Consider the following 6,312-nt stretch of genomic DNA (forward strand, 5'->3'; position numbering starts at 1 on the left):
AAAACAAACAAAACCAAAACGGGGCCCAGAGAAATAGCGCGGAGGTAAGGCGTTGGCGTTGCAGACAGTGGTTCGATTCCTGGCTTCCCATAGGGTCCCCCCTTTGAGCCTGCCAGGAGCGATTTCTTTTCTTTTTTTTTCTTTTGCTGGCAGTGCCTGTGTTTATTGTCCTACAGCCCAGACCAGGCAGGGCGAGGATCACTCGGCGCCCCACCCCGCCTGCAGCCTTCCGGGATGTCCGTCCATCCAGCGCCGCGGTCCGAACTGCCTTGGGGGCTTCGCGTCGAGTCCTCTCGCCTCCTCCAGGGAACACTGGGGGGCTCCGGCTTGGCTCACGCCTCCTTCGGGACAGGGGGTGGCGGTGGGGGCTCAGTCCGGACTCAGTCCAGCTGGGCCCGCGTCCACTCGATCCGCTGCTCCGTCTTGGGCTCGCGGTGCTGCCGGGCGTCGCGGCTGAGACGCTCCTTGCGGGAGGGCGCGTCGGCGCTGCTCCCGCTCCAGCACCCGCAGGCCGGCGGCCACGGCGAGGCCCCTTCACCCAGCCCTGGCCGTCAGGGAAGCCCTCCTCGGCGGCGCCCGGCTCTCCTCCTCGGCCGTCTTCTTCTTGTCCTAGGCCTCCGTGAAGGCATCCAGCTCAGCCCGCAGCGCCTCAGGGGCGGATCCACCTGTGAATTCCGCTGGGCGCGGGGCGACTCTCGGTGGAGACCACCAAACAGCGGGGCCCTCAGTGTCAGGGCGGCCCGCACACCCTGGGGCTTCTGCAGCTGTACCTGGGCGACCTGGACACCCGGGCCGGGCCTGGGGGGCGGGGGGGAAACACGGACTCTGCTTCCTGGGGGTGCTCGGCCAGGTCCGGCTTCTCCCGGAGCTGCCCTCGCGGACTTGCCCCAGGGCGCAAAGAGGCGGCCCAGACGCGCCTCTGAGCAGTATGGGGGCACACTGAGGACAACGAGTGTTGTGTAATTGTTGTAATAATGTTTTTGCCTGTCACCCCACCTGGATCTTCCAGGTGGGGGTGATTAAGGAAACAAATAAATAGCTTGTTGGGGAGGCATAGGGAGCTCTTTTGCCAGAACTGACGGCTTGTTCGGTTTGCTTTTTGGAGCTGGCTGCAACTGACAAAAGACTTTCTTTGCTGAACCTTTGGTCCCCTGATCTTTTGCATTCGTTGATTATTTACTCCGGATATTATTATCAAAGTCTCCCCCAAAAGGGGAAAACATTTTAAAGAAGATAATCAGAGACAAGAAACAATAAATATTCCAATTTGGATAAAAGAGGATAAAAATGGATTGCTGGTTATCTCCTCTTGAGAGGGAGGGGTTATGCTTATGTATCTACAAATGACAACCCTCCTAAGAAATTTTGGGTCCCCTTGAGCCTCGTTAGAAATCGGAATGGCGCTGATGATCAAGGTCAGGTTGCTAGGACTATAGATTCCTCCCCACATCAAGTACAGAGTGCTCAAGATATTGACAGTTGTGGTGCTGCTGAGGTGACTGGGAAAGTAAGTGAGGGATTAACTTTCATACCTCATATTCTCAGTGAATCTGACAAAAGTGAAAAATCCTTACAGTCTGGACTACAAACTGAAAAACAGAAAACTGTTTTCACTGGATTACAAAATTTGGGTAACTCATGTTACATGAATTCAATATTGCAATGCTTTTATAATATTACAGACTTGACTCCGTATTTTTTATCAAGATCATTATAAAAAAGATATTAACAGAGAAAATCCAAAGGGACATAAAGGTAAATTAGCAGATGAATTTGGTCATCTTATCAAAATCATGGGAAATGGATGCCATAAGTATTTCAAGCTTGAAAGCTTCAAAGCAACAGTAAGTTTATTCAATGATCAATTTGCTGGACACAACCAACAGGATCCTCACGAATTATTAATGTTTCTTATAGAAGGACTACATCAAGATTTGCTTAAAAATTCAATAACAGATGAAACTGTACACTTTATAGACAATGATAAATATGAACAATTTAGAGCTTGCAAATCTATTATCTATGATACCTTTCAAGGACAGTTTAAATCTATACTACAGTGTCTTACATGTTACCAAAAGTCTGAGGTTTATGAAACATTTGTTCAGTTGTCCCTGGCTGTCAAGTCTGCAGATAAATGTACTTTACAGGAATGCCTTGTTAAATTTTTTAAAGAAGATTTGAGAGATAACAATAGAATTCACTGTTATAATTGCAACACTGAAAGGAATTTTTCAAAGAAAACATATTTATGGTAAATACCTCCCGTATTGATAATTCATTTGAAACGTTTTGCTTTTGATGGAAAACAGATTAAAAAATTATACACTTATGTGGATTTTCCTTTGGAAGACCTCAATCTAGCAGAGTTCACTCAAGAAGATAATAACAAGATTGAAAAATACAATTTATCATCAGTATCAAATCATTTTGGTCAAGTTCATTATGGACATTGTACTTCATGTTGTAAAATTGCCACAGAACAGTATTGGATCAATTTTGATGATAAGAAGATCAAGAAGATCCCTATTGCATCGGTAAAATCTACAGCAGCATACATCTTGTTTTATATTTCTCGTAGATCTACTATGAATACTTAATGATCATTTCCTTTATTTGTCGATTATCATTGATGTTTTACTGGTCATTTTTAGGTATGATTTCTTAATAGGAATGAATACGATGAATTCTCATTGTGGTCGTTTGTATGATGTATTTATGCCTCAATTTCAGTATTGTTTTAGGTTACTATTAATTAGAAGATTTTGCAATATATTGATGTTACTTAAGACCAATATGAAAGAAAGATTCTTAATCATGTTAATGTTGCTTTATGATTGTGTATCGATATATGTTCATTTGGCAACTTTTGACTTTTCATTGTAACATCAGTATTTTATTGCTCTCAACATAGATTTTGAGATGGAGGTATAATTATAGTTTGATATAACCATAATTTTGGGTAGAATTTGTTCACAATGCTCATTATTGATGACTGATTATAATATATTTATTGTTTCATATTTGCATTATAGAATTTTATGGTCATGTTGTGCATGAAATTCTTGATCATCTAGATTCACTCGACTTTGATTTAAAATTTTTTTTTCGTTACTATAATTTTTTGTTATTTTGGAATATTCATTTAAACAGTTTTTTCATTATTGTATTTTCAAAGTGTTTTTTCTTTTTTCTTTTTGATTCAATTCAAAATTTTGGCTTTATTTTGATTCCTGTCTAATAGACATTTCTGGCAATTATAAATGAGTGTTATTCCCATAATTTTGTATAGTATGTATTTGCACATTTATTGGTTTTGTAATTTTTGTTTATGGTTTTTTTTCCTGACACTTTATCCCTTAATTTATTATTTCTCACAATTCATCTTTTCTTCCTAGTTCTTAACGTTGTCTTTGTAGAAATCTCATCACAATTGCAAGCCTCCTGATATCAAACTGAGGAATACATCACTAACTGTTCCAGTGCTGTGTCCTATATCAAGTTACAACTCAACTTTTCTGATTCATCAAATGTCTTTGGTCGGACTTTTAGGAGTTCTATACTCCCTATCTTTTTAGTGTAAATTTTGACTTGGTAAAAATTTTAGCTTTTGTATTTGTATTTTTTATGATTAGAATCCTTTAAAGTATATTTAATTCTGTATTTTTGTAATTATTGTAATTAATTTTTTAATTAATGATAATTAGTGTTTAATCTTATAAAATTGATATTATATTTCATTAAAGTTTTGTGATTATGTAGTGTTGTATTGTATTGTATATTATTATTGTATTGTATTGTATTGTATTGTATTATTGTTTGCTTACAAAAAAGGGGGAATTGTTGAGTAATTGTTGTAATATTGCTTTTGCCTGTCATCCCACCTGGATGACTTTCTTTGCTGAAACTTTGGTCCCCTACTCTTTTGCATTCGTTATTTACTCCGGATATTATTATCAAAGTCTCCCCCAAAAGGGGGGACGAAAGAATGGGATTCAATTTATCTTTCTGGGAGTCATTCTTAGACTTGGAGACCATCAACAAGGGGTTTGACCTCCCCCCACAAGAACCACTTGTAAGTAGGTGCTGGTGTAATGGCAAGTTATTGCACTATAGATCTATTCTTACCTAATTGCAACCTTTTCACCTTTTTTACCCTTTGTCCTTAAGAAAAACTAAATGAACAAAAATGTTTTAATTCATTTCCCATCATGGCAAAGAACAGCACACAAGTAATAAACTATGGGCTATGTTGAGAAGGTTGAATACTGGGGCCGGTGTGGTGGTGCTAGAGGTAAGGTGTCTGCCTTGGGCCCGGAGAGATAGCACAGCGGCGTTTGCTTTGCAAGCAGCCGATCCAGGACCAAAGGTGGTTGGTTCGAATCCCGGTGTCCCATACGGTCCCCCGTGCCTGCCAGGATCTATTTCTGAGCAGACAGCCAGGAGTAACCCCTGAGCATCACCGGGTGTGAACTAAAAACCAAAAAAAAAAAAAAAAAGGTGTCTGCCTTGCCAGCACTACCCTAGGACGGACAGCAGTTCGATACCCTGGCATCCCATATGGTCCCCCCAAGCCAGGGGCAATTTCTGAGCACATAGCCAGGAGTAACCCCTGAGCATCACCGAGTGTGCCCCCCCCCCAAAAAAGAAAAGGTTGAGTACTGTGTTCCATATCAGGACCTCCTTCATTAGTGCTCACCCCTGTGTTGAGAGCCAGAAGAATACGACCACGGATAGTCTCTTCTGATTCTCTGCATCAGGGAAAACAACTCCTCAGATAGAGGAATTATCAGCATTTTCTGAGTCTATATTATCGGAGTTAAATCCACACACATTTCTACCTTTGTGCATTAGCAAGAAAACTTTTTCTCTGAGTTGATATTCATGTGTTATTTGTAAATGAGAAAGAATGTCACATCCCAAGATTTAGGATTCAATGGTCATCTCAGAGTTGTTTGATGTAGAAGTCACTGGTGAGGAAGGATCTCAGGTGAATAGGGCATTTACAAGGAAGCATCCATGAGCCACTTCGAGAAGTCAGTTTTGACTATATTTTTGACTGTACATTTAGTTTATTTTGGAGGGAAATGGATATCATATTAGGGACTATGTCAGCCTATTCAATGGTATGGGTGAGGGGCTTAAAACAGGGTGTATGCTTCTGTATTTAAGGAAGAAGGGCTAAGGGCATTAGGGAAAGCTGTATGTTAAACGATGTCACATGCTTTAGGTGGTTATAGTTAGCAAGACCATGTCTGGAGTGTCTTTTGAAAACTGTTCTATGTGCATGCTTGTAACTTCATATTCTTGAGCTGAAACGTGACAGTAGACAGCAGAGAGTGAAGAAGACACTTTATGTATAAAAGTGGTCATGGCCACTTTTATAGTATCATATATTTAGTAATTTGTCAGTATCAAGGAGGTGAGAAATATTCAGTCTCTTTAATTGTCCACGTGCTCTGACTGCATGCCCAGTTTTCAGCATCCAAGCTGAGTTTTCCTTAACAATTTTTACCTATCTCAAATCTAGGACATCAATCTTTGCGATGAGCAAACTTAGTTAGAAGATAGCAGGGTGCCAATTTTCTGAGATAGGGGAACTGGGTCTTTTTAATCCTGGGCATTGATTAGTCCAGGTTGATACCATATTTCACACAAGTATGATATGATATCAAATATATTATATTTGTCACATCTAATAGAGCCTCTGTGTAGCACATTCAAACACAAAATGAAGATACACGTATATACACCATGGTGAATTTGGGAATTGACAGCGACAAGTTATGAAATTATCTTAATATATTTTCATCATGGAGAATTTTTTTTCAGAGATTTCTAAAAGTCTGTTTATCAGTTGATGTTTTACGATTTTCAATTTGCACAAAATATGGCTTCTACATTTTATGGGAAGTGTTATACCCAGTGGTTCTCAGGGTTTTTTCTGGCTCTGCACTCAGAAATTGCTCTTGACAGGTGCGGGGATGATATGGGATGCCTGAAATAGAACTCTGTTCTATCCTGCATAGGTCTCATGCTAGTCAAAGGCCCTACTGCTGTGCAATCTCTCTGGCCTAGACTTCAACATATTTATTTAGTTAAAGAAATGTGAGTTACAAAGTAATAGGTTGGGTTTTGTGCATTTAAAACTTCATCTATCCCAATATCAGCGTCAACTCGCATCACCTGTGTTAGAAATTATAATCTATCATTTTCCCAATGTTATTTGTTTGGTTTGGTTTCGTTTGGTTTGGTTTTTTGGGTCACACCTGGCAGAGCTCTGGAACTACTCCTAATTCTACACTCAGAAAT

The 6,312-nt window shown here is 40.2% G+C and overlaps 1 pseudogene; it reads right to left on the reverse strand.

Moving 5' to 3' along the window:
* Positions 1-380: 380 nt before the first annotated feature.
* Positions 381-974, reverse strand: LOC126000714 (ribosomal RNA-processing protein 7 homolog A-like; annotated as a pseudogene).
* Positions 975-6,312: the final 5,338 nt, after the last annotated feature.

Source organism: Suncus etruscus, unplaced genomic scaffold (genome assembly GCF_024139225.1).
Source record: "Suncus etruscus isolate mSunEtr1 unplaced genomic scaffold, mSunEtr1.pri.cur scaffold_78_ctg1, whole genome shotgun sequence".
Classification (NCBI taxonomy): Eukaryota; Metazoa; Chordata; class Mammalia; order Eulipotyphla; family Soricidae; genus Suncus; species Suncus etruscus.